Here is a 27,482-nt window from a genome sequence, read left to right as displayed (position 1 = left end):
CCTGAGCTGGAGTGGGCAGCCTGGGGTCACTGAGCCAAAAGAAGAAAGGGCATGAGGGTGGCTGAGAGACGGCACCAGAGGCGGCTGGGTGAGAGCTGCAGAGAGACAGACAGGACAGGCAAGTCTTGGGTCGAACACTGGAGACAGAGGAAGGGAGACGGATTGAAGGGGAGGCCAGAGCAGGTGTGGACTCGAAGTGGGGAGGGAAACCAACACAGGGCTGAGCACTGGGAGCCACTGCCCAAAGGCAGGAAACCAAGCCCTCGGTGCCAGCCCGCCGTCACCAGGGTACCATACCCCACAGCCTGAGTGGTAGGTGGATGGACAAGCAAAATGTGATCTGTACACGCACTGGGGCATTATTCAGCTTCAAAAAGGAAGGAAATCCTGACACCTGCTATAGCGTGGACAGACCTCAAGGGCATCATGCTATGGGAAAGAAATCAGACATGTGAGATTGCATGATCCCACTTATAAGAGGTACTTGGAGTAGTCAAATCATAGGAGCAGGGCTTCCCTGGCGGTCTAGAGGTTAAGAATCCCCCTGCCAATGCAGGGGACGCAGGTTCCATCCCTGGTCCGGGCAGATCGCACATGCTGCTGTAGCAACTGAGCCCATGGGCCACAACCACTGAGCCTGCGTGCCTACAGCCCATGTTCCACCACAACAGGAGGAGCCGCTGCAATGAGCAGCCCGCCCACCGCCATGAGACCCAGGGCAGCCCAAATAAATCAATAGATAAACAAATAAATCTTTAAAAAGACTCACAGAGACAGAAAGTTGAATGGTGGTTGCTAAGAGGCCAGGAGGAAGGGGAAGGGTGAGAGTTTTACTGGGCACAGAGTTCATGCTGGGATGAAACAGTTTTGAGTAAAGATAACGCTGATGGTTGCACAAAGCTGTGAATATATTCAATGCCACTGAATTATGTCCTGAATAAATGGTTAAAACTGATAAATACCATGTTGCGTATGTTGTGCCACAATTAAAAAACAAAAACCGACCCAGTGGGTCAGGAATGCTGGGTCTTGGCATCAGAAATGAAGAAAGGGCTGAGTGTGCTGGGGGAGGGCCCCTGGCGTGGGAAGGTCAAGTCTGGCCTGTCATACAGTAGGGTACAGACTCCCAGGCTGGGCTACGGTCTGGAGGAGACCTAAAAACTCTGGGCCTTGTGGGTTTTGCTGTTTCCCAAACTTGGCCTCCGGGGGATCTTTGCCCCTTGGGAGTTTATGGCCACCTGCCCCAGACATCTTCTTTAGATTATGAAAATGAGCAGCCCCAGCTGGATCCTCTGCCATCAGTGGGTGACAAGTGATTATCATCGAGCAGGAAGACATGGGCCCTTTGTCACTTGTGACATTAGCAGCCCCAAAGGTCCTGGTGCCTGTGGAGTTCCCTTCCTGCAGGATCTGACAGGCCATTTACCAAGCACACTGTGGGATCTTTTATCGTCATTCAATTTACACAAAGCGAGCCCAGCCTGGAGGGGTTGAAGCAATATAATTTTAACACTTAATTACTTTGCTTCCTCATTGACAAGACGCCGCATCCAATGCAATTTGTCATTTCATTAGGCAATAAACACTGAAAGCAGCCAACAGACCAAAGCGGGCAAGCAGAGGTGGCAGCAGCTCATGGAGCTGATGCGAAGGAGGTGAGGGCAGCAGGGCCCTCATCCGTCCCTGGAAATCAGATGAAACCACGTGCCCTGGTGCATCAGCCACCACCGCCACCTCCAACCACAGGGACACAATGACACCAGGTGATGTCAACACTAAATTGTTGATCCTTTATCATAAAGACACAGTCACCTTTTAGAATGCAGAATTGTTGGATTAAAAATCTGACTGGGGAAGAATAACACTTTATCTGGCCGTGGAGGAGAGAATCAGTTGGGACTGGACAATGGAGTCAAGACCAAGAGGAAATCAGTGTGATCTAGAAGCTACAGGCAGATTATACTGTCCTTCCTGCCACTGATCCCTGTGCATGTGGGTGGTGGGGGGGTCTGTGAAGCGGTCTCCATCACCATTAGAAATGTCTGCAAAACAGCAAAGCTGATTTAAAGCCATTTTAAAGATAGATGTTATTCATAACTTATCCTAGAGGCAGTGTGTGTGGACATAAGGATGAAAGTTCTTGTCAAACTAAAATTTTGATTCAGTACCCGTTCAAGTAAGAGTTTGGAAATCACTAGCCTGACCAATTACTGGGAAAATATTAGCAACAGAAATGAGTAATCTACTCCCAAAAATGCATCCAAGGTAGAACCTACAGACGCCAAAGAAATCCATCTTTAATCCATAAACATTTCTCCATCAAGGAAGAAGGCAGGGCTGTCCATCATGACTTATTTCAGATCAGATCAGTCACTCAGTCGTGTCCGACTCTTTGCGACCCCATGAATCACAGCACGCCAGGCCTCCCTGTCCATCACCAACTCCCGGAGTTCACTCAGACTCATGTCCATCGAGTCAGTGATGCCATCCAGCCATCTCATCCTCTGTCGTCCCCTTCTCCTCTCGCCCCCAATCCCTCCCAGCATCAGAGTCTTTTCCACTGAGTCAACTCTTCGCATGAGGTGGCCAAAGTACTGCAGTTTCAGCTTTAGCATCATTCCTTCCAAAGAAATCCCAGGGCTGATCTCCTTCAGAATGGACTGGCTGGATCTCCTTGCAGTCCAAGGGACTCTCAAGAGTCTTCTCCAACACCACAGTTCAAAAGCATCAATTCTTTGGTGCTCAGCCTTCTTCACAGTCCAACTCTCACATCCATACATGACCACAGGAAAAACCATAGCCTTAACTAGATGGACCTTTTTGGCAAAGTAATGTCTCTGCTTTTCAATATGCTATCTAGGTTGGTCATAATTTTCCTTCCAAGAAGTAAACGTCTTTTAATTTCATGGCTGCAGTCACCATCTGCAGTGATTTTGGAGCCCCCCAAATAAAGTCTGACACTGTTTCCACTGTTTCCCCATCTATTTCCCATGAAGTGGTGGGACCAGATGCCATGATCTTCGTTTTCTGAATGTTGAACTTTAAGCCAACTTTTTCACTCTCCACTTTCACTTTCATCAAGAGGCTTTTTAGTTCCTCTTCACTTTCTGCCATAAGGGTGGTGTTGTCTGCATATCTGAAGTTACTGATATTTCTCCCGGCAGTCTTGATTCCAGTTTGTGTTTCTTCTAGTCCAGCGTTTCTCATGGTGTACTCTGCATATAAGTTAAATAAGCAGGGTGACAATATACAGCCTTGACATACTCCTTTTCCTATTTGGAACCAGTCTGTTGTTCCATGTCCAGTTCTAACTGTTGCTTCCTGACCTGCATACAAATTTCTCAAGAGGCAGATCAGGTGGTCTGGTATTCCCATCTCTTTCCACAGTTTTTTGTGATCCACACAGTCAAAGGCTTTGGCATAGTCAATAAAGCAGAAATAGATGTTTTTCTGGAACTCTCTTGCTTTTTCCATGATCCAGTGGATGTTGGCAATTTGATCTCTGGTTCCTCTGCCTTTTCTAAAACCAGCTTGAACATCAGGAAGTTCACAGTTCACATATTGCTGAAGCCTGGCTTGGAGAATTTTGAGCATTACTTTACTAGCGTGTGAGATGAGTGTAATTGTGCGGTAGTTTGAGCATTCTTTGGCATTGCCTTTCTTTGGGATTGGAATGAAAACTGACCTTTTCCAGTCCTGTGGCCACTGCTGAGTTTTCCAAATTTGCTGGCATATTGAGTGCAGTATTTTCACAGCATCATCTTTCAGGATTTGAAAGAGCTCAACTGGAATTCCATCACCTCCACTAGCTTTGTTCATAGTGATGCTTTCCAAGGCCCACTTGACTTCACATTCCAGGATGTCTGGCTCTAGGTCAGTGATCACACCATCATGATTATCTGGGTCGTGAAGATCTTTTTTGTACAGTTCTTCTGTGTATTCTTGCCATCTCTTCTTAATATCTTCTGCTTCTGTTAGGTCCATACCATTTCTGTCCTTTATCGAGCTCATCTTTGCATGAAATGTTCCTTTGGTATCTCTGATTTTCTGGAAGAGATCCCTAGTCTTTCCCATTCTGTTGTTTTCCTCTATTTCTTTGCATTGATCACTGAAGAAGGCTTTCTCATCTCTTCTTTCTATTCTTTGGAACTCTGCATTCAGATGTTTATATCTTTCCTTTTCTCCTTTGCTTTTGCTTCTCTTCTTTTGACAGCTATTTGTAAGGCCTCCCCAGACAGCCATTTTGCTTTTTTGCATTTCTTTTCCATGGGGATGGTCTTGATCCCTGTCTCCTGTACAGTGTCATGAACCTCATTCCATAGTTCATCAGGCACTCTATCTATCAGATCTAGGCCCTTAAATCTATTTCTCACTTCCACTGTATAATCATAAGGGATTTGATTTAGGTCACACCTGAATGGTCTAGTGGTTTTCCCTACTTTCTTCAATTTAAGTCTGAATTTGGCAATAAGGAGTTCATGATCTGAGCCACAGTCAGCTCCCGGTCTTGTTTTTGCTGACTGTATAGAGCTTCTCCATCTTTGGCTGCAAAGAATATAATCAATCTGATTTCGATGTTGACCATCTGGTGATGTCCACGTATAGAGTCTTCTCTTGTGTTGTTGGAAGAGGGTGTTTGTTATGACCAGTGCATTTTCTTGGCAAAACTCTATTAGTCTTTGCCCTGCTTCATTCTGTATTCCAAGGCCAAATTTGCCTTTACTCCAGGTGTTTCTTGACTTCCTACTTTTGCATTCCGGTCCCCTATAATGAAAAGGACATCTTTTTTGGGTGTTAGTTCTAAAAGGTCTTGTAGGTCTTCATAGAACCGTTCAACTTCAGCTTCTTCAGCGTTACTGGTTGGGGCATAGACTTGGATTACTGTGATATTGAATGGTTTGCCTTGGAAACGAACAGAGATCATTCTGTCGTTTTTGAGATGGCATCCAAGTACTGCATTTCAGACTCTTTTGTTGACCATGATGGCCACTCCATTTCTTCTGAGGGATTCCTGCCCACAGTAGTAGATATAATGGTCATCTGAGTTAAATTCACCCATTCCAGTCCATTTCAGTTCGCTGATTCCTAGAATGTCGACATTCACTCTTGCCATCTCTTGTTTGACCACTTCCAATTTGCCTTGATTCATGGACCTGACATTCCAGGTTCCTATGCAATATTGCTCTTTACAGCATCGGACCTTGCTTCTATCACCAGTCACCTCCACAGCTGGGTATTGTTTTTGCTTTGGCTCCATCCCTTCATTCTTTCTGGAGTTATTTCTCCGCTGATCTCCAGTAGCATATTGGGCACCTACTGACCTGGGAAGTTTCTCTTTCAGTATCCTATCATTTTGCCTTTTCATACTGTTCATGGGGTTCTCAAGGCAAGAATACTGAAGTGGTTTGCCATTCCCTTCTCCAGTGGACCACATTCTGTCAAATCTCTCCACCATGACCCGCCCATCTTAGGTTGCCCCACAGGCATGGCTTAGTTTCATTGAGTTAGACAAGGCTCTGGTCCTAGTGTGATTAGATTGACTAGTTTTCTGTGAGTATGGTTTCAGTGTGTTTGCCCTCTGATGCCCTCTTGCAACACCTACCATCTTACTTGGGTTTCTCTTACCTTGGGTGTGGGGTATCTCTTCACGGCTGCTCCAGCAAAGCGCAGCCATTGCTCCTTACTTTGGACGAGGGGTATCTCCTCACCACCGCCCTTCCTGACCTTCAATGTGGGATAGCTCCTCTAGGCCCTCCTGCGCCCTCGCAGCCACGGCTCCTTGGATGTGGGGTTGGTCCTCCCGGCCACCACCCCTGGCCTCGGTCCTGTGGTTGCTCCTCCCCGCCGCCGCCCCTGGCCTCAGGCTTAGCCCTGCTTATAAAGCTTAAACACTGGAGTGAGACTGGGCTTAAAAGAGGAATTGACAGGAGTCCTGCTTTCTTGGAGGTTAAGAGTCATAAAAAGAAAAATCATAAAACAGCCTGAGAAATAACCAAAACCACCCTGGCATTCAGACTAAAAAAAAAAAGGATGGGAAACAGGGGTAATAAACCTCTTAGATTTGACAGGTATGACTCATACGTGAAAAACTTTGAAACAGACCAAAATGATTACCGAGCATCTTCACGGGAAAGATAGCATTGTCTAATTCTGGATTTTCTCATTCTCTGGGATTTACACCTCTCATTTTATTTAAGCTATTTTACTGTTCTGTAAATTGTAGCCAGTAGCAGTGCAAATGATTCTTGTCCATAGACATGCAAATTAACTCTATTTAGAAGGACAATGGTTTTCTTCCTTCCCTTCCCTGGAAAAAGGCAACTTTTAATTTATCTATAAATACCTTTTTTTTAGCATTACTTATTTGTTTGCATTATTTGTTAGTATTATTTGCTGAGTGCCGAAGAATTGATGCTTTTAACTGTTGTGTTGGAGGAGACTCTTGAGAGTCCCTTGGACTTCAAGGAGATCCAACCAGTCCATCCTAAAGGAAATCAGTCCTGAATATTCATTGGAAGGACTGATGCTGAAACTGAAACTCCAATCCTGTAGCTACCTGATGCGAAGAACTGACTCATTTGATAAGACCCTGATGCTGGGAAAGATTGAAGGCAGGAGGAGAAGGGGATGACAGAGGATGAGATGGTTGGATGGCATCACCGATTCAATGGACATGAGTTTGAGTAAACTCCAGGAGTTGGTAATGGACAGGGCGGACTGGTGTGCTGCAGTCCATGGGGTCGCAAAGAGTCAGACATGACTGAGGGACTGAAATGAACTGATTTGTGTTTGTCTCTGAATTTGCCTTTGAACTGTTGCAACATCTGACTGGTTCCCCCAATAATAAGTGAATTAAATAAAATCTTTGACATATGTTCATTTTTTGTGTCTGTGACTGTCATTATCACACCCTCTTTTAAAACACATATCGGGGCATCCTGATTTACTGCAACACTGTTTACAATGACCAAGAGATGGAAGCAACCTAATTACCCATCAACAGATGAACGGATAAAGATGTGGCATGCTGCTGCTGCTGCTGCTAAGTTGCTTCAGTCATGTCCGACTCTGTGCGACCCCAGAGACAGCAGCCCACCAGGCTCCCCTGTCCCTGGGATTCTCCAGGCAAGAACACTGGAGTGGGTTGCTAATTTCCTTCTCCAATGCATGAAAGTGAAAAGTGAAAGTGAAGTCATTCAGTCGTCTCTGACTCCTAGCGACCCCATGGACTACAGCCTACCAGGCTCCTCCGTCCGTGGGATTTGCCAGGCAAGAGTACTAGAGTGGGTTGCCATTGCCTTCTCCAAAGATGTGGCATAAATATACATATATGATGGAATATTACTCAGCCATAAAAAAGAATGAAATTCTGCCATTTCCAACAACCTGGATGAACCTAAAGAGTATTACGCTTAGTGAATTAAGTCAGACTGTTATCTTTTATATATGGAATCTAAAAAAGAAAACAAACAAATGTATATAACGAAACAGAAACAGACCCACAGAATTAGAAAACAAACTTGTGGCTACCAGTGGGGAGAGGGGAGAAGGGAGGGGTAGGGTTGGGGTAGAGGGTTAAGAGACACAAGCTACTATGTACAAAATAGATAAGCCGCAAGGATATATTGTACAGCACAGGGAAATATAACCATTGCTTTTTAATAAAAAGGAGTGTAATCTATAAAAATAGTATCATCTGATACTAATACGGTAAATCAACTATACTTCAGTTTAGAAAAACATGCACCAGGGAAAGTCAAAAACTCGTAGAAAATCCTGACTACACTGGCTTAAGCAGTAAGGCAGATTTACGACCAACGTAATGCTAAGTCCAGAGCAGGGCAGCTCCAACCTGGCTAACACAGGTCCGCCCCATCTTCCTGCTCTGCTCTCTGCTCTGTGTAGCTTATCACGTTGGCTTGGCTCCCTCAGGGTGATAAGATAGCTGTTGCAGTACTGGTGCTTCAAGGAAACACCATCACGTCCAGTGGTACAGGGCAAGAAAAGCATGTCTCTATACCTTTCTTCTGATGAGTAAGACCTCCACAGAAGGTTGGGGGAGACAACCCCTCCAACATCTCACTGCAAAGAAGTGCATGATGGACACATCCCTAACCCACGCTATAAGGAGGTAACAGCTGAGTAATGGCTCAGTGGGTTCTGTGGCCATGTGCAAAAGGGAGGATCTTACAGTCAGGGGTTCAGAAAACCTCCAGTTCGGTGATAAAAAAGCATAAAAGACTCCATGCAACTTGGATGTTAGTCTTACAAAGAAGATTAAACCCAAGATACAACCCTCAAGCTCAGTGATTTTCCAGTAAAGGGAACTCATTAAGAAGAAACAGCACTATCAAGTCCATTGTTTTAATGGGGGGAGGGGAAAAAAAGGCAAGAAGAGCTACCCTTTCTCAGTGTTTTTGCAACTATGTGATGCTTTGTGCATTTCAACACCTCAGAATAAAGCTGTCTTAAACACACCCCAGATTTAGGTTATTTTGGACAATAAATTGTTCAAAGCACATTTGAAAATTTTAATAGATTATCATACTGATCACTATTTTATATCATGAATAAATGTTAATAAATAACGTTCGTCTGTCAGTTTTCAGCCAATTTTTGCAACAGTTGCTAAAGCACTAGAATTACTTGCTAAGCAAGATGGAGGAGCTAATATTTATTAAGCATCTACTGGTCATGGTGCTAATTTATTTATTTTTCTCATCCTATTTAATCCTTTAAGAAACACACACTTTAAAAAATTTTAACTGATAAGGAAACAGACTCTGATAATTTATAAAGAATGCCCAAGTTGTACCATATTTAAACATAGGTGTGTGGAATTGTGAAGCTGGTGACCTTCAACGCTACCACACACACACATCACTTCAATATTTCCTATTGTCCTTGCTGTACTTTCTCTGACTCTGTCCATCTTTTAAAAGACAGACCTAAGTCTTGCAGAAGTGCATGTTAGTACTCAAAATGACAGCGCTATATCCCGTGTGCATAAATCACTAGTGGTTCCCTGGGATTCCCAAGATATTATAATTCGTGGATGGAAAAAGTACAAGTGGGTTTGCGGTTAATTACCTTTCCATCTGGCTCAAAAAGTATTTAATTGGCAGTAGCTGTGACAAGAAACAGTCTTCTCTATCAACACACACAAACCACCTTCAACTCAGATTTGCGGTCTACATTTGCTTTGGGTTACTTTCTACATTGGACTTCCTTTGTGGCCCAGATGGTAAAGAATCCGTGTGCAATGCAGGAGACCTAAGTTCGATCCCTGGGTTGGGAAGATCCCCTGGAGAAGGGCATGGCAACCCACTCCGGTATTCTTGCCTGGAGAATCCCCGTGGACTGAGGAGCCTGGTGGGCTACAGTCCATGGGGTTGAAAAGAGTCAGACATAATTGAGCAACGAACCACCTTAAGGCATTAAGGTTAATGCCTTAACCCTTTTGCATTAATTGTCTTAGTCTATTCAGGCTATTATAAGCAAAATACCATAGATTTTGTGGATTATAAACAACAGACATGTATTTCTCATGGTTCTGGAGGCTGGAAGTCTGAGGTCAGGCTGCCATCGGATTCAGTGCCTGGTGAGAGTCCACTTCCTTGGTCATAAACAGCCCTCTTTTTTTTACTGCTCCCCCAAGTGGTGGAAGTATGAAGGATGCTCTCTGGGGTCCCTTTTATAAGGACACTAACCCCATTTCTTCTCATACTGTTCATGCGGTTCTCAAGGCAAGAATGCTGAGACGGTTTGCCATTCCCTTCTCCAGTGGGCCTCGTTTTGTCAGAACTCTCCACCATGACTCGTCTGTCTTGGGTGGCCCTACATGGCATGGCTCATAGTTTCATTGAATTGGACAAGTCTGTGATCCATGTAATCAGTTTGATTAGTTTTCTGTGATTGTGGTTTTCATTCTGTCTGCCCTCTGATGGATAAGGATAAGAGACTTGTGGAAGCTTCCTGATGGGAGAGACTGGCTGTGGGTAAAACTGGGTCTTGGTCTGGTGGGCAGGGCCATGCTCAGTTCAGTTCAGTTCAGTTGCTCAGTCATTTCTGATTCTTTGTGACCCCATGGACTGCAGCACGCCATGGTTCCCTGTCAATCACCAACTCCTGGAGCTTGCTCAAACTCATATCCATTGAGTCGGTGATGCCATCCAATCAGCTCATCCTCTGTCTCCCCTTCTCCTCCCACCTTCAATCTTTCCCAGCATGAGGGTCTTTTACAAGGGTCAGTTCTTCACATCAGGTGGCCAAAGTATTGGAGTTTCAGCTTCATGGACTGTTGGGATCTCCTTACTGTCCAAGGGACTCTCAAGAGTCTTCTCCAACACCACAGTTCAAAAGCATCAATTCTTCAGTGCTTGGCTTCCTTTATAGTCCAACTCTCACATCCATACATGATTACTGGAAAAACCATAGCTTTGACTAGACAGACCTTTGCTGTCTAGATCGGTCATAACTTTTCTTCCAAGGAGCAAGCATCTTTTAATTTCATGGCTGCAGACATCATCCACAGTGATTTTGGAGCCCCCCAAAAATAAAGTCTGTCACTGTTTCCATTGTTTCCCCATCTCTTTGCCATGAAGTGATGGGATCGAATGCCATGATCTTAGTTTCTGAATGTTGAGTTTTAAGCCAATTTTTTCACTCTCCTCTTTCACTTTCATCAAGAGGCTCTTTAGTTCCTCTTCACTTCCTGCCATAAGGGTGGTGTCATCTGCTTGCTCCTTGGGAAAAAAGCTATGACAAACCTAGACAGTGTATTAAGAAGCAGAGACATTACTTTGCCAACAAAGGTTCATCTAGTCAAGGCTATGGTTTTTCCAGTGGTCATGTATGGATATGAGAGTTGGACTATAAAGAAAGCTGAGCTCTGAGGAATTGAGGCTTTCTAAATGTGGTGTTGGAGAAGACTCTTGAGAGTTCCTTGGACTGCAAGGAGATCCAACCAGTCCATCCTAAAGGAAATCAGTCCTGAGTATTCATCGGAAGGACTGATGCTGAAGCTGAAACTCCAATACTTTGGCCATCTGATGCAAAGAACTGATTCATTGGAAAAGACCCTGATGCTGGGAAAGATTGAAGGCAGGAGGAGAAGGGGATGACAGAGGATGAGATGGTTGGATGGCATCACTGATTCAATGCACATGAGTTTGAGCAAACTCCGGGAGAAGGTGGACAGGGAGGCCTGGTGTGCTGCAGTCCGTGGGGTCGCAAAGAGTCAGATATGACTGAGCGACTGAACAACAACCACCCATTCCTGAGGGCCCCACCTTCATAACCTAATCACCACTGGATACCCTCACACTGGAACTTAACATTTCAATATATGAATCTTCGGGGACATAAACATTCAGTCTGTAACACTGACCAAGGCCACTGGGCTTTTGAATCATTTTTGCTAAGTGCTTACTCTCATGTCAAAGTTGGATCTTCTTTTAATTCCCCCAAATTCCCCCAAAGTACCCGAGATCTGTCACATCATGCCTAGGCAAAAAAGCACATTGTCTAAATTCATCAACTACATTTTCAGTTCCTTAAGACCCTTTTTAAAACTTGCTAATAAAATTGCAAAATGTTAACATCAAGTGCAGTTAGCCTGCTTAAACTCCAGCCAGAATGGAGGGGAAGAGAGAGGGTTCAGTGTTTAAGAAAAAGGGTCCAAATATTAAAGGTACAAACCATCTCCCAGAGCTTTTGCTCAAACTCATGTCCATTGAATCAGCGATGCCATGCAGCCACCTCATCCTCTGTCGTTTGGCCGTAACTCCTGAAACTCATGAAGTATTTTGGTATTGGGAAAACCCAAAGGTTCGTCTCTGCTCCTCTCTCTTTTTTCCCTCCCTAGCTTTTTTCCCTCCCTAGGTATTTATGGATTCCACAGTCTTAAACACATATCTTAGTACATGAGTAGGCGTTAGCGATCAGCCCCATGGATCCGCCATATTTGTGTAGCTTCTCTTTCATCACCTCTCTGCTCACCTCTGGATCATTATAACTGACCTTAGTAACACATCTGACACCTCCCTGTCAGTGTTTTGTGAAACTCTTCCAGGCACAGAAGAGCCTCTCGGAAGGGTAATTAAGGAAATGACGAGCTTGTATTTTTTCAGTAATGGTTCTTCAGATCTGTACACATGTAAGGCAGCACGATAATAAATTCAACAATCCCAGGGCATCGCTTCCACAGTTAATGAGAAAAAATGAATCCAATTTACCACCACTGTCTTTGGAGCTGGACATATAGGAAAGAGACAGCTGCTTTTCAAACAGCACAAAACCCCTCGTACAAAAGCACCGGGCATGCAGGAACAAATGAAATGCTGACTTTTGAGGGGAGCAAGATAGAATTTCGAAGGCTTAATATTAACGAGTTTTACAGAATGCTGGCTTTTGAGAGGGAACAAGAGAGAATTTCAAAGATTTAAAAATAATGAATTTTAAAACACATTTCCCCCAATATAACTACAGTGTGAAGCTCTCCCTTGGAAAAAGATTGCAAAATTGCACTTGTAACAGATAAGCTCTACAGACACATTTTAATTTCCATAACAGAAATTATGCAGAAGACAAGATATCACCAGGCCTTTCTATCTTTCTTCTTTAAGATACCATGGTCTGTGCGTGCTGTGTGCTAAGTAGCTTCATTTGTGTCTGACTCTTTGGGAGCCTATGGAACTGTAGCCGCCAGGCTCCTCTGTCCATGGGAATTCTCCAGGCAAGAAGCTGGAGTGGGTTACCATGCCCTCCTCCAGGGGATCTTCTGAACCCAGGGATGGAAACTGCATCTCTGACGTCTCCTGTGTTGGAGGTGAGGTCTTTACCACTAGTGCCCCCGGCAAGCTCCCCACTGTCTATAGTTTGGCCAAAAAGGTAAAACTATAAATTCCAAGTCCAACATTACCATGTTTTCCCTTCCTCGACTTCTAGAAACTCTGCCAACTTCCCCTCCATTTTTTTCACACGTTTTTTATTGTGGTAAAATACACATGGGCTTCCCAGGTGGTGCTGCTGCTGCTGCTAAGTCGCTTCAGTCGTGTCCGACTCTGTGCGACCCCATCGACGGCAGCCCACCAGGCCCGGCCATCCCTGGGATTCTCCAGGCAAGAACACTGGAGTGGGTTGCCATTTCCTTCTCCAATGCATGAAAGTGAAAAGTGAAAAGGAAGTCGCTCAGTCGTGTCCGACTCTTAGCGACCCCATGGACTGCAGCCCACCACGCTTCTCCATCCATGGGATTTTCCAGGCAAGAGTACTGGAGGGGGGGGTGCCATCACCTTCTCCGCCAGGTGGTGCTAGCAGTTAAAAAAAAAAAAAAACCTGCCTGCCAATACCAGGAGACTTAAGAGATGAGGGTTCAATCCCTGGGTCAGGAAGATCTCCCGGAGGAGGGCAAGGCAACCCACTCCACTATTCTTGCCTAGAGAAGCCCATGGACAGAGGAGTCTGGCGGGCTGCGGTCCATAGAGTCGAAAAGAGACAGACGCAACTAAAGCTACTTAGCATGCAAACTACACATAACACAAACTTGACCATCTTAGATCATAGAGCTCGGTGGTATTAAATACATTCATAATGTTGTGCAACCATCACCACCATTCATCTCCAGACTTTTCATCTTATAAAACTGAAACTCTGTCCCCGTTAAACAATAACTCTGCATTCCCCAGCCCACGGGCACTGGCAACCACCATTCTAGTTTCTGTCTCTGACTTGATTTCCTTAATTACTTAAGTTCAGTTCAGTTCAGTTGCTCAGTCATGTCCAAATCTTTGTGACCCCGTGGACTGTAGCACGCCAGGCTTCCCTGCCCATCACCAATTTCCAGAGCTTGCTCAAACTCATGTCGGTGATGCCATCCAACCATCTCATCCTCTGTCATCCCCTTCTCCTCCTGCCCTCAATCTTTCCCAGCATCAGGGTCTTTTCCAATCAGTCAGTTCTTCACATCCAGTGGCCAAAGTATTAGAACATCAGCTTCAGCATTAGTCCTTCCAATGAATGTTCAGGGTTGATTTCCTTTAGGATTGACTGGTTTGATCTTGCTGTCCCAAGGACTCTCAAGAGTCTTCTCCAACACCACAATTCAAAAGCATCAGTTCTTCAGCCCTCAGCCTTCTTTCTGGTCCAACTCTTACACCCATACATGACTACTGGAAAAACCATGGATTTGACTATACACACCTTTGTCGTACGAAGAGTAAAGCAGTTATCAAATGAGCAGCTGTCCAGATTAATGATTTGTGAAGATCTAGTTAGTGTTTATTAAGTACTTGTTAAGTGCTGGGCTCTGGGTAGGGGCTTTTGCACATGTTACTATCTTAATATCTCCCCCATACAAAGCCTCTGTGTGGCTACCACAGCATCAGATTTCCAGACAGCTGCAAGTCCATGAACAAACATAAGCGTTTGCCAGGTCTAATGTGCACTTGGCCTCGCAGGAACCAGGAGAAATGAAAATTCAATTCAATTAACAGGTGGTTATCCCTCATAATTGAAACCTGTCTTTTAAAACCCACCTAATTGGAATTTCTCAATTGCATACTGCATTTGGAGACTTCGGCTGTGATCTTCTCCCAGACATAATTAGGATATACGCGTCTGTTATTTCTGGTGAGGCCAAGAAGTGTATTTTCCTCACTGTCTTCGGGAACAAACTTCACCCCCTATTCCCTGAGCCACTTCAGTTAACATTTAGGAGGGTCATTCTTTCGGGTCCCCCTCACTGCCTTCCCAGTTCAAAAGCCAGGCCAAGCTGGCCAGAACAATCCAGAATCAGAAATCTGTTCTTACCAGCAGTGTCATTAGCAAGCTGGCTTGTAGATTGTGTACCTTCTGGTCACGGAAACAGGGAAATGATTACTGCAAAATAGGGAGAACTCACACAATTCCCAAGGGCTTCCTTCATAGCTCAGACAGTAAAGCATCTGCATGCAATGTGGGAGACCAGGGTTTGATCCCTGGGTCAGGAAGATCCCCTGGAGAAGGAAATGGCAACCCACTCCAGTACTCTTGCGTGGAAAACCACACGGATGGAGGAGCTTCATAGGCTACAGTCCATGGGGTCACGAAGAGTCGGACATGACTGAGCAACTTCACTTTCACACAATTCCCAAGCCCTGAGCCTAGGGAGAGAGCATGCTCCCCCGTCTCCCGACTTTGGGTCCCCATCATCAACCCCACAGAGGGAGAGAAGGGAACAATTTCAGGCAATGGGATGAGTGCACTGTGGATGTTTCCAAGCACCCCAGCACCTAAGCGGAGGAAGAGCCCTCCTGGAGGAGAACCCACCGATCTCATTGTTGTTGTGTAGTCGCTGTCTTGACTGGCTCTTCTACAACCACCTGGACAGTAGCCCGCCAGGCTCCCCTGTCCATGGGATTCTCCAGGCCAGGATACTGGAGTGGGTATTATTCCCTCCTCCAGGGGCTCTTCCCAACCCAGGGACGGAACCCAAGTCTCTTGCATCCCCTACACTTCAGGCAGTTCTTTACCACGGCTCCACGTGGAGTAAATGGGGCACAAAGCATTCCAGCAGCTTGACCAGGACTGCACAGCTGAGATCAGGGTCAGACAGCCCGGGTCCTGCTCACGAACCCCTGTGCCAGCTGCACCCCAGCAAGACAAGAAGAGAGAGGTACATCTCTCTCCCCGGGCGGCTGTCTCCTTACAAGCCCACGCCTCTACGTCCAAGAGAGGCACCAAGTCAGAATGATCATTTTAAAACTGAAGCCGAGTCATGTCATTTTTCTGTTCAAGTCCCTGAGAAGGCGCCCATTTTCTGCAGAGTGAATCTACATCCGCCCTGTGGCCCCCAGGCTACTAATCTGGCCCTGCCTTCCTCTCTGATCTTATTTCCAGACCTCCTCCCCTGCCTCTTCTCCAGGCACACTGGCCTTCAGGCTGATCTTCAGACACTCCAGGCAGATCCTGCCTCAGATGCCTCAGGGCCTTTGCACCTGCTGTTTCCTCTTGTTTGAACACTTTCTCCATGTATCCCCACTGCTCCCTCATTTAATTCAGGCCTTCACTGCAATGTCACTTCATCAGAACCTTAGGTCATGATACCTAAGACAGCACTCCCTCACCACTCCCTCCCCTGCCCCTGACATTTCTTTGCAGAACTTATCACCATACCACAAAGCATATGTATTATGTACTTGGCTATATACTTGTTGCAGTCCATGGGGTTGCAAAGAGTCAGACAGGACTGAGCGACTGAACTGAACTGATATACTTATTGATTGTTTTCTTGTATGTCTATTCACTAAAAAGTAAGCTCCATGAAAGCAAGTCATTTGTGTTTTTTAATTTTTATTGGAGAAAAATAAGATAATTATATTTTACTTAGTTAAATTTAATTAATTTTTATTAATTAGAATTTTATTTAATTTTATTTATAGTTGATTTACAGTGTCATATTAGCTTCTGTATAGAGCAAAATGAATCAGTTACACATATACATATATCCACTCTTTTTTTAGATTCTTTTCCAATATAGACTTTTACAGAGTATTGAGCAGAGTTCCCTGTGCTGCACTGCTGCTAAGTCACTTCAGTCATGTCTGACTCTGTGCGATCCCATAGGCGGCAGCCCACCAGGCTCCCCGCCCCTGGGATTCTCCAGGCGAGAACACTGGAGTGGGTTGCCATTTCCTTCTCCAATGCATGAAAGTGAAGAGTGAAAGTGAAGTCACTCAGTCATGTCCGACTCTTAGCGATCCCATGGACTGTAGCCTACCAGGCTCCTCCCTCCATGGGATTTTCCAGGAAAGAGTACTGGAGTGGGGTGCCATTGCCTTCTCCGTGCTGCACAGTAGGTCCTTATTATTAATAGTTATCTATTTTATACATAGTACAGGGAGGCCTGGCGTGCTGCAGTCCATGGGGCCACAGGGATCTGGACACAACGTAGTGACTGAACAACATTTTATACATAGTAGTGTGTATATGTTAATCCCAATCTCCATTTTATCCCTCTCCCCACCTGTGTCCCTTGGTAGCCATAAATTTGTTTTCTATGTCTATGACTTTATTTCTGTTTTGTAAATAGATTCACCTGTACCATTTTTTAAGATTCCACATATAGGCAATCAGTTCAGTTCCATCGCTCAGTAGTGTCCGACTCTTTGAAACTTCACGGACTGCAACGCCAGGATAAGCAATACCATAGGATGTTTGTCTTTCTCGGAGTGATTTACTCCGTATGATAATCTCTAGGTCCAAGTCATTTGTGTCCATCGCTACCTAGAACGGTGCCTGGCATGGAGTGGGTACTTGAGAAAAAATGTTAAACGAATAGATGGTGTGTGTCCATCCCATTATCACCCAACTCTTTGCTGCCAATGAGCGATGCCAACCTGTTATACAAATAGTGTTAGACACCGTATGCCAAACTGTCATTCAAAGTAGCTGTCTGAAGTATCTGAAAACTACTAACCATCACATTAAGTTGGCTTTGGGAAATAAACACAGAACTGAAACATCCAGTGGCATGTAGAGTATGTCTCAGCCCCATTTACAAAACGCTGCCTTCTTACTACGCTACTGCTTGCTCAGAACTTAACGTGTTAACACACACGGGCCGTTCCCTAGCAGCAGCTCAACATTCAGGCAGAGGCCTGGAATTAAAGCGTCTCTACTTTTCTTTAGCTAAATGGTAGTTCTAATTATAGCATTCAGACTGGCATGCATATTTATTTACTCATCTCTAGCCTTGGCTTATAATTAAGGGTTAGCGCATTCTACCTTGGAAAATGGGTGACAAATTATTGCAACGTGTTCTGGGGTGGTTCGGGAAGCTCGGGGTGTTATCCATTTCTATAATTACGCCATCACATTACATCGAGTGCGTGTGGCGAGGGCCGCAGCAGGCACACGGGAATGAAGCTGCTGGTCTGGATCCCAGGAGGCAAGAAAGAGGGTTCATTTGCAGAAACACAGAAAGGCAGGAGCCATTTAGCGCCTGGCTGAGGGGTTCACAACATCGCCTTGGCATGCCCCCAGTATACCCCTAGAGCAAATAGCAGGTGTTCAATAAATATTTGGAAAATGAAGGAAGCATGTGAATAAAAGAATTAATTAATGCAAAGCAACCAGGCTACTTTGAATCTCGCGTCTCTTGCCTACACCACGCCACTGTCCTGAGATCCCTGTGCACAACATTTTCTGTAGCAGGTTCTCAAATATTCCCAGGTTGGGGCGGCCTCGGGAATTCAACGCGTCTCTTCAGACGGAAACGGTTGAACCCATAACATGCCTGCCTCCCTTGATGGTCATCGTGGGGATGTAAAACCTGGCCCCTAGCTCCAACTTGGGGAACTCATAAGGGCTGCGAAGGGTCTCAGGGAGTGGCTGAGAAACACCCCTCCCCTCTGTGGTTGGATGTCGTAGCCCAGCTTCCCCCTCCTGCGCCCTGGGTAGCCCTCTCCGCCGGGTAGTGGGTGATCACGGAGCACTGCCCTCACCAACTTGCCTGAACCCATTCTCTGTCTCAGGGCTGGTTTCCTGGGGGCTCCCCACAATACTTGGGGAGCCAAGCCCCCAACACACCACACCCGGCAGCCAAAGGAGGGACCCCCTCACAGTCACATAGTAAAGGGATATGTTTCTCCAAAGATGATACCTGTGCCCAGAAAGTTCCAGAAACTGCCCCTGATTCCCTTTATGAGCAGGCCTGGGAATGTCCTCCCACTGACAGCCCATCCCTGGTGATCTCCTGGTGTATAAGCCTTGGCCTGGGAGACTTTTCGCTATTTTCAGTTATCTATTCAGTCCTTCATCCCAGAGAAATGTGCTGGGCCTCTGCTACAAGCTAGGCTGATGCTACACGCCGGGGGACATCCAGGAACTCATCGCAGCTCCTTGCCCTCAAGTTGTTCAACCCAGGCGGGGAGAGAGATGAACACGTGCCTGCAGTACAGGGAGTACAAGTCCCAGGCTGGGGGGCCGGGGGCTGTCCAGACAGGAGAGGACAGAACCCAGATTGGAGTAGGGGTCCCAGGAAGGCTCAGTGACTGTGAGCCCTGACAGTCAGCCCTGAGCCCTGAGTCCTTCCAGATGCTCTTTCCCAGAAGACGACACCACTGGCGTTCCAGACACATCTCAGGAATGACAAGTAGTTTAGTGTGTCTGGACCAAAGGGAGGATGATGGAGAAGCAGTAGGAGGAAGTGGCGGGGTTGCGGGGAGTGCGGTGAGTGGAGGTCAGGAGCTGAATGAGATGCTTGATGCTCAGGTGGGCCGCAGCAGGAAGCCTCGGTGGATGATGGGGGGCGGGGAGGCAGACGGCAATGTACATGATGGGGTCACGCAGAAGAAGACGTGCCTCCCAGCTCTGAGGATGGTCCTCACGCAGCCCTCCGTGTCCCTCTCAGGGAAGAACAGCCCAGGGGAGAGTTCCTGGGAGGATCGCACTGCTTCATGGGGACCCTCCCTGAGCACCACATTGTTTCATGACCACCACCTGGCCCTGGACCAACTCCTGCCTGTGCCCTGTAAAGGGAGTAAAGTGAAAAAGTCGCTCAGTTGTGTCTGACTCTTTGCGACCCCATGGACTGTATAGTCCATGGAATTCTCCAGGCCAGAATCCTGGAGTGGGTAGCCTTTCCCGTCTCCAGGGGATCTTCCCAACCCAGGGATCAAACCCAGGTCTCCCGCAATGCAGGCAGACTCTTTACCAGCTGAGCCACAAGGGAAGCCCAAGAATGCTGGAGTGGGTAGCCTTTCCCTTCTCCAGGGGATCTTCCCCACCCAGGAATCGAACCGGGGTCTCCTGCATTGCACGCAGATTCTTTACCAACTGAGCTACGGTAAAGGGAGACTCCCTGGCCAAGTGTGCCCAGATTGTCAGTCACTTTGCCTCACTTTTGGAATTTAGCTTCAGAGCCTCTAACAGCTGCCTGCATTCCCAACTAAAATATTAAAAGAAATATTTTTGTTACGAAATTGCTCTGCCTTGCCAGAATCTTGCTGTACTTTTGCAGTGATGTTCTGGGCTCCTTGGAAGGCTAAGGAACAGCCCAGAGGAGAGGGCGGGGAGGCACTAGGGAGGCATCACCGATTTACACACCATCAACAGAACCAACTGCCCACTAGGCTCTGCCATCATAAATCAACCTTCCCAGGTTAAAAGCAAGAGTGAACCTGAGCCCAGCACGGAGGGGACAGCGGGACAGTCAGCACCAGGCCTGCCCTGTCTCCACCGGGACAGACGTCAGATCTCTCACTGACCTGGACCCCTTTTCTGTCCAGCCTTTGTTTCGCCACACTGGTGTAGCTGGAGTTATAACTTGGGGTTAGAAGGTCCCCGAGACACTGCCTTCACCTCAGCTTACAACTTGGAAAATTAAACCAGAGGGGGCACTTACTTTGTATATACTGAGAAACAAAAAGAAAAAAATAGTTTTTAAAGATGGATGAATCCTTATATGAATGTAAGATGAACAGGTAATTAAATTCCGCAAGTCACAAAACCAGCTGGAGGCCGCTTTCCACCCACCTCGGCAGGCCACTCCACAGTGTCTGAGGCTTCTGGCGGTTGTGGGATTTGGGGGAGGGTCTGGCACGTGGTCTGGGAAAGAAAGGGGTTAAATAACTGTCAATGCCCACCCCCTTCCCTCTCCCAGTCCTGAGGCTTCATCTGAATTCTACTGCTTCACATGGGGGGGCTTATATTTTTAATAGCTCAGTCCATAACCTGGTTTATTGATACAACTTCAACTCCGATCCACATGCTCTATCCCCAGAGTTCTCACATCATAGACAATGCAATGTCATTATCCCAGATAAGAGAGAGATGGTAAAGGAAAAAAAGGGTTTCTGGTCACGTTAGATAATTTCAGTGTCAGAACCAGACAATTTATAGCCAGGAGAGTGAACGACCTCATTCCAGATCAAATGAAATAACACAAAAGAAATTAAGAGAGGAAGAAAGAGGTCGGCTGACTGAAAATAGGAAAATGTCATCCAGTTTTAAAGAATGGAGGAAAAAGGTGAAATCTAGAAGCAAACTAGCAAGACTGACCAATTTTGAGCAAACTTCCAGAGTGGTGCAATTTTTATTGATTTTTACTTTTTCAGTTTTAATTTTTTTATTGAAATATAGTTGATTTTCAATGCTGTGCTAATTTCTGCTGTACAGCAAAGTGATTCAGCTATACACATATATACATTCTTGTTTTATAATCTTTTCCACTATGATTTATCCCAGGATACTGAATATAGTTACCTATAATATACAGCCAACAAACATCCTTTTAATCAAAGCTATGGTTTATCCAGTGGTCATGTATGGATGTAAGAGTTGGACCAGAAAGAAAGCTGAGCCCCGAAGAATTGATGCTTTTGAACTGTGGTATTGGAGAAGACTCTTGAGAGTCCCTTGGGCTGCAAGGAGATCCAACCAGTCCATCCTAAAGGAAATCAGTCCTGAATATTCATTGGAAGGACTGATGCTGAAGATGAAACTCCAATACTTTGGCTACCCCTGAGAACTGACTGATTGGAAAAGACTCTGACCCTGGGAAAGATTGAAAGCAGGAGGAGAAGGGGACGACAGAGGATGAGATGGTTGGATGGCATCACTGACTCAGTGGACTTGAGTTTGAGCAAGCTCTGGGAGACAGGGAAGCCTGGCGTGCTGCAGTCCATGGGGTCTCAGAGTCAGACATGACTGAGCAACTGAACTGACTGATGATATACAGTAGGACCTTGTTGTTTATCCATTTTAAATATAATAATTGGCATCTACCAACCCCAACTCCCAGTCCAGCCCTCTCCCTCGCCTCCTCCCCCTTGGCAGCTACAGTCTGTTCTCTCTGTGTGTGAGTCTCTTTCTGTTTTGTAGACAGGCTCATTTGTGCCATATTTTAGATTCCACATAAAGAAATATCATACGGTATTTATCTTTTTCTGACTTACTTCACTTGGTATGATAATCTCTAGTTGCATCCATGTTGCAGCAAATGGCATTAGTTCATTTTTTATGGCCGAGCAGTATTCCATTGTGTGTATGCACCATATTTTCATAGATTAGTAGACATGCATGTTGTCTCCATGTCTTGGCTATTGTGAATAGTGCTGTTATGAGCATAGGATTGCCTGTATCTTTTTAAATTACAGATTTGTCTGGGTATATGCCCAAGAGTGAGATTACCAGATCATGCTATGCTAAGTCACTTCAGTCGTTGTCCGACTCTGTGCGACCCCATAGACGGCAGCCCACCAGGCTCCCCCGTCCTTGGGATTCTCCAGGCGAGAACACTGGAGTGGGTTGCCATTTCCTTCTCCAATGCATGAAAGTGAAAAGTGAAAGTGAAGTCATTCAGTCGTGTCCGACTCTTAGGGACCCCATGGACTGCAGCCTACCAGGCTTCTCCGTCCATGGAATTTTCCAAGCAAGAGTACTGGAGTGGGGTGCCATTGCCTTCTCCATATGGGATCATATGGTAGCTCTATTTTTAGTTTTCTGAGGAACCTCCACACTGTTCTCTATAGTGGCTGCACCTACTTACATTCCCACCAACAGTGTAGGAGGGTTCCCTTTTCTCCATACACTCTGTGGTATTCATTATTTGTAGACTTTTTAATGGTGGGCATTCTGACCGGTGTGAGATGGTACCTCATTGTAGTTTTGATTTACGTTTCTCTAATAATTAGTGATGTTGAGCATCTTTTCCTGTCTCTACCAGCCAGCTGTATGTCTTCATCTGCATGTCTTCTTTGGAGAAAAGTCTATTAAGGTCTTCTGCTCATTTTTCAATTGGGCTGTTTGTTTTTGTTGAGTTGTATGAACTGTTTGTATATTTTGGAGATTAAGCACTTGTCTGTCGCATCATTTGCAAATATTTTCTCCCACAGAATGGTGTAATTTTTAAATGATTAGTGAAAAAAAAAAAAAAAGAGCTAATTGCTGGGAGCTGGTGAACAGTCAGTAGGAACCAACCTCATGTCACTTTAATGAGGTCGTTAGGATGACAGCCCCAAGGAAGGCAAGGAGCTAAATCATCTTTATTTTAGCAAGAAAAATTGTTTCACCTCTTTCCACAAGTCTTTATAAAAATGAAGCGGCAGCAACATCTAGAGATGAACAATGACAGATGGCAATTAGCGGCCTCAGTGTGACCATAAGGGACGCTGATGCCACCAACCACACTTACCAGTTCAAGTTGCCCTCGTGCCTACAGACCCATGAAGGCGCTGGTGGGTCTGTGAGCCTGATGTGGTATTTCTGAAGGCCCAGCAGGAAACAGGCTTGTACTGGCAGGCCAGCTGCATGTCTGCAGCGGGCAGCGAGGGGGCAGGTCTGGCTCCGTTCAGGCTGCATGGGTTTGAGTGAGTCATAACATCTATCTGGATATTTTTGTCTCCAGCAACATGGAAATCTCCATAATCTGAAAATTCTGTTGCCACAAAACACCTACAAATCCTGGGTAATATATGATAAATATCCTCTTAATGCATAGTGGTGCCTTCGATCAAGTCAAAGAAGAACCAGGAGCCAAAAGCAAAGAGGAAACTGAGAACTCAAGCTCCTGCCCCCCTCCCCACCCCCCCTCCCCGGGAACATTTGCCAAGCTCGGGAACAAGGAGGCTTGGTGTCCACGCTGTTCGGAAACCAGAACAAAACCGTGGGCCTGTACCAGGAAGGGACTTGGAAATAAGACGCCTTAGAAATGCAGGATCCTTGGAGGCTGTACTCTCAGGGACAAGAAGATGGAACACGGAAAAATTAACAGAGCAAGATGTCAAGGAAACCTTTCAATTCCCACTCCTACTCCCTAAGAAGCGAAAGAGAGTCCTCCATGAGAAGCCATAATCACATACCTGCCCTCGTTGGGTATGGAGTTTGAACTGACACTCTTTGGTCTGCAAACCAAAATCAAGAAATTATCTGTGAGTGACCTAGGGTTGACGGTTCCCTGTGTGCTTGGCAGAAATAACTGCAAATTCTCTCTGGAGCAGCATGCCCTCAACCCAAGGTGTATAGGAGTTCCAAGATAAATCCCAGTCTTTTGTAAGATCAACCTTAACCGAGTGCTTAGGTTGTACTTAAATCCTTTACGTGTGTTATGCCACTTAATGCTCACAAAATGCTTTGGATGGTAGGTATTCTCCTTATTATTGTACCTCTGAAGGACAGACACCCTTCAGATTTTTCAGGGTCCCTGATAGAGATGAAGTTGAAGCACTTAGAAACCACATCTTGGGAGGAATGTTTGAAGAGACTGGAAAAAAATCAACTCACTGGAGGTCTGACAGACATCCTCAGTTACCTAGAAGGCCATCCTGTATCTTGTTCTCAGCAGTTCTAGGGGCAGAATGGAGAAGCTCAGACCCTCTCGCAGAAAGGCATTTCTTACGGGAGAGCACCAGGCATGTCATAACAGAGAGCTCTCTGCAGTGGATAAGGTGAAACCGAGGCACAGCAAGGATGCTGCAAAAGCGACCACGGGCTTGAGCAGGATGCAGAACCCAAGATGTGAAACTCCTCTTCCAGCTCCTTAGAATCCTATGGACCAAACAGAGAAGCATCATACATTGGGATATTTCTCCTTCATCCCCTCCTTCCTTCTACAGCAGTTTACTGAGCCCCTACTATATGGGTCTTCCCTGGTGGCTCAGAGGTTAAAGTGTCTGCCTGCAATGCGGGAAACCTGGGTTCAATCCCTGGGTTGGGAAGTTCCCCTGGAGAAAGAAATAGCAACCCACACCAGTATTCTTGCCTGGAGAATCCCATGGACAGAGGAGCGTGGTGGGCTACAGTCCACGGGGTCACAAAGAGTCGGGCACAACTGAGCAACCTTATTTACTTACTATATGCCAGGCATCATTCTAGCTGCAGATGCATTTATGGTGCATCTATGGTTTGTCTCTAGCGAAGGAAACAGACAAGGACAAAATAATTTGGGGTAACAATGCTAAGAAGAAAACAGAGATGAGACAGACTGGCAGAGAGCTGTTGGGAGTTCTTTAGTGGGAAGTCATGGAAAGGATGGGATTTGAGCTGAGACCTGAATGTCAAGTGTGAACCAACCACAGAGAAAGTCCCAGGGAGCAAGAAGCTGGAGATGTCAGGTGGGGCCACCTGGAGCCCAGGAAAAGCCCAGCTGCAGTCATAAGGCTATGGAGAGGTTTTGCTCCAGTTTCTATGGGGAAGAATGACCCCGTATGTGCTGCGTTCAACAAGACCCAAGGCTTTGATAACAAAGATCTGTATAATCACTGAGAAAGTGCAAATTAGCCCTGCTGGCATGCAAATTGAGGTAAACAATGTTTCCAACAGGACGTGGATGACACCAACAGTACAGAAAAACAAAGAAACCCGGGCAAGGCCATCTTGCAGCTGCAAAATGACTAACACTCTCCCTAGAATCGCCCAGCAGAAGGCCAATCACGAGGCTCCTTTCCAAGCTGGCCTTGGATTCCCAGCTGCAGCAAGCCCCGTAAACCCAGCACTGGGGCTTCAAGAATGCTCTTGGGGTTACCCTATGTGGTAAGCTGCTACATCATCACGATAAAATTAGCCAGCATCACTCTTAACAGCTGCCAGACTGTTTGCTAAAAGATTTATACATAATTTGAGACATTTCATGTTGCCATAACCCTCTGGGATGACTGCTTTATTACCATCAGTGGCACCCCACTCCAATACTCTTGCCTGGAAAATCCCATGAACGGAGGAGCCTGGTGGGCTGCAGTCCATGGGGTCACTAAGAGTCGGACACGATTGAACGACTTCACTTTGACTTTTCACTTTCATGCATTGGAAAAGGAAATGGCAACCCATTCCAATATTCTTGCCTAGAGAATCCCAGGGATTGGGGAGCCTGGTGGGCTGCCGTCTATGGGGTTGCACAGGGTCAGATATGACTGAAGCGACTTAGCAGCAGCAGCAGCCAAGGGATAAGACTGAGATTGACAGAGGAAAACCATAAGTAGCAGAAAGGGGATTGAGACAGGGTCTGTCCCATAGAGAAGCTTGTCTGACAGGTATCTGCAAACTAGGGTCTTCACCAACACAGCTGCTCTCAGGGTTCTGAGCGCTGGTGAGGGCAGGAGCTTGTGCTGGCCTCTGGGTCTGACCCCTAAGGGCTTGCTCGTAATTACCATATTTTACCACCTTTCTGCAGGTTAGGTCACCGACTGAATTTGAGGCCCAATAAAATGCAGGAGGCACCCCATTCTAGTCCCCTCGTTCCCGGGGTCAGAGACCACCCGGAGCTAGGGGCAAGCCTGGAGCAGGCGTGAGGGCTGACCTCTGGGCTCCCGGGGACACCAACTAGCATGAGTCAGTGGGGGAGAGGGGAATGGGGGTAAATCATGAGGACTCAGATGGGGGCTCAGAAGGTCAAAGGCAAGGCGGCCTGGTCCACTGTCATCGCGTAGCCTGTCCCCTTGTCTTGCAGGGGGCAGGGGAAGAACAATCCTGTGAGCCACTGACACCACAGCATTTGGGCTGGAAAACACCAGGCTGGCTCAGTGGTAAAGAACAAGCCTGCAATGCAGGAGACGCGGGTTCAGTCCCTGGGTCGGGAAGAGCCCATGGAAAAGGAAACGTCTACCCACTCCGGTATTCTTGCTTGGAGAACTCCATGGACAGAGAAGCCTGGCGAGCTATACAGTCCACCGGGAAGCCAAAGAGTAGGAGACGGCTGAGCGACTAAACAACAGCAACAAGCACAGGGCGATTGTTAAAATACTGACAACCCTCCAGGCCCACTGGAAAATAGCTGCCCCTGTCCACCCCACCGCTCTCACCTCTGCACATCTGCAGAGCGGGAGGCCTCCTGGCCTTTCCCATCGACTGGGCCGGGGCCTCACCTATTGTTACAGCATCACCGCTGCCGGGAGACTCTCTTCACCGAGGGCTGTGTGTCCAGCACGTCTTCCCGGAAGCCCGCTGTGCAGGGTTCCTTCATGGACACTTTCTCTGGACGTCACACTCATTCTCAAAGTGCCTCCAATCTTAAAGATGCCCAGCTTCCTTGAGGGGGTGCTGGCATGACTGTAGGAGAGGTAACTGGTGGTTCAGGGCCCCACAGAGGATGCAAAGCTACAGGCTGCCCCCTGCTGTCCTGGTTCAATATTGCAACCATTTCCAGTTTAACTTACCCTTTTCTCCACTCACCTGACATTAGTGAGAAGTCACAAAATAAAGAAAATAAATGGCCCAGCGTATTTTTCCAGCACTCCTAATTCCCAGGAATCCAGTGAGTGAAAGTCGCTCAGTCCTATCCGACTCTTTGAGACCCCGTGGACTACACAGTCCATGGAATTCTCCAGGCCAGAATCCTGGAGTGGGTAGCCGTTCCCTTCTCCAGCAGATATTCCCAACTCAAGGATCAAATTCATGTCTCCTGCATTGTAGGTGGATTCTTTACCCACTGAGCTGCCAGGGAAGCCCAAGAATACTGGAGTGGGTAGCCTATCCTTTCTCCAGGGGTCTTCCCGACCCAGGGATCG

The 27,482-nt window shown here is 46.4% G+C and overlaps 1 long non-coding RNA gene across 1 annotated transcript in view; it reads right to left on the bottom strand.

Moving 5' to 3' along the window:
* The window catches only part of LOC133257440 (uncharacterized), an 85,216-nt gene extending 58,196 nt beyond the window's left edge, over positions 1-27,020 (bottom strand). The window contains exon 1 of the long non-coding RNA XR_009739556.1: positions 26,778-27,020. This is a non-coding gene — a long non-coding RNA (uncharacterized LOC133257440). The remainder of the gene's footprint in view (positions 1-26,777) is intronic.
* Between the last annotated feature and the right edge of the window lie 462 nt (positions 27,021-27,482).

The sequence above is a fragment of the Bos javanicus genome, chromosome 11 (genome assembly GCF_032452875.1).
Source record: "Bos javanicus breed banteng chromosome 11, ARS-OSU_banteng_1.0, whole genome shotgun sequence".
In the NCBI taxonomy this organism is placed as follows: Eukaryota; Metazoa; Chordata; class Mammalia; order Artiodactyla; family Bovidae; genus Bos; species Bos javanicus.
This window is presented reverse-complemented; position numbering and strand designations above follow the sequence as displayed.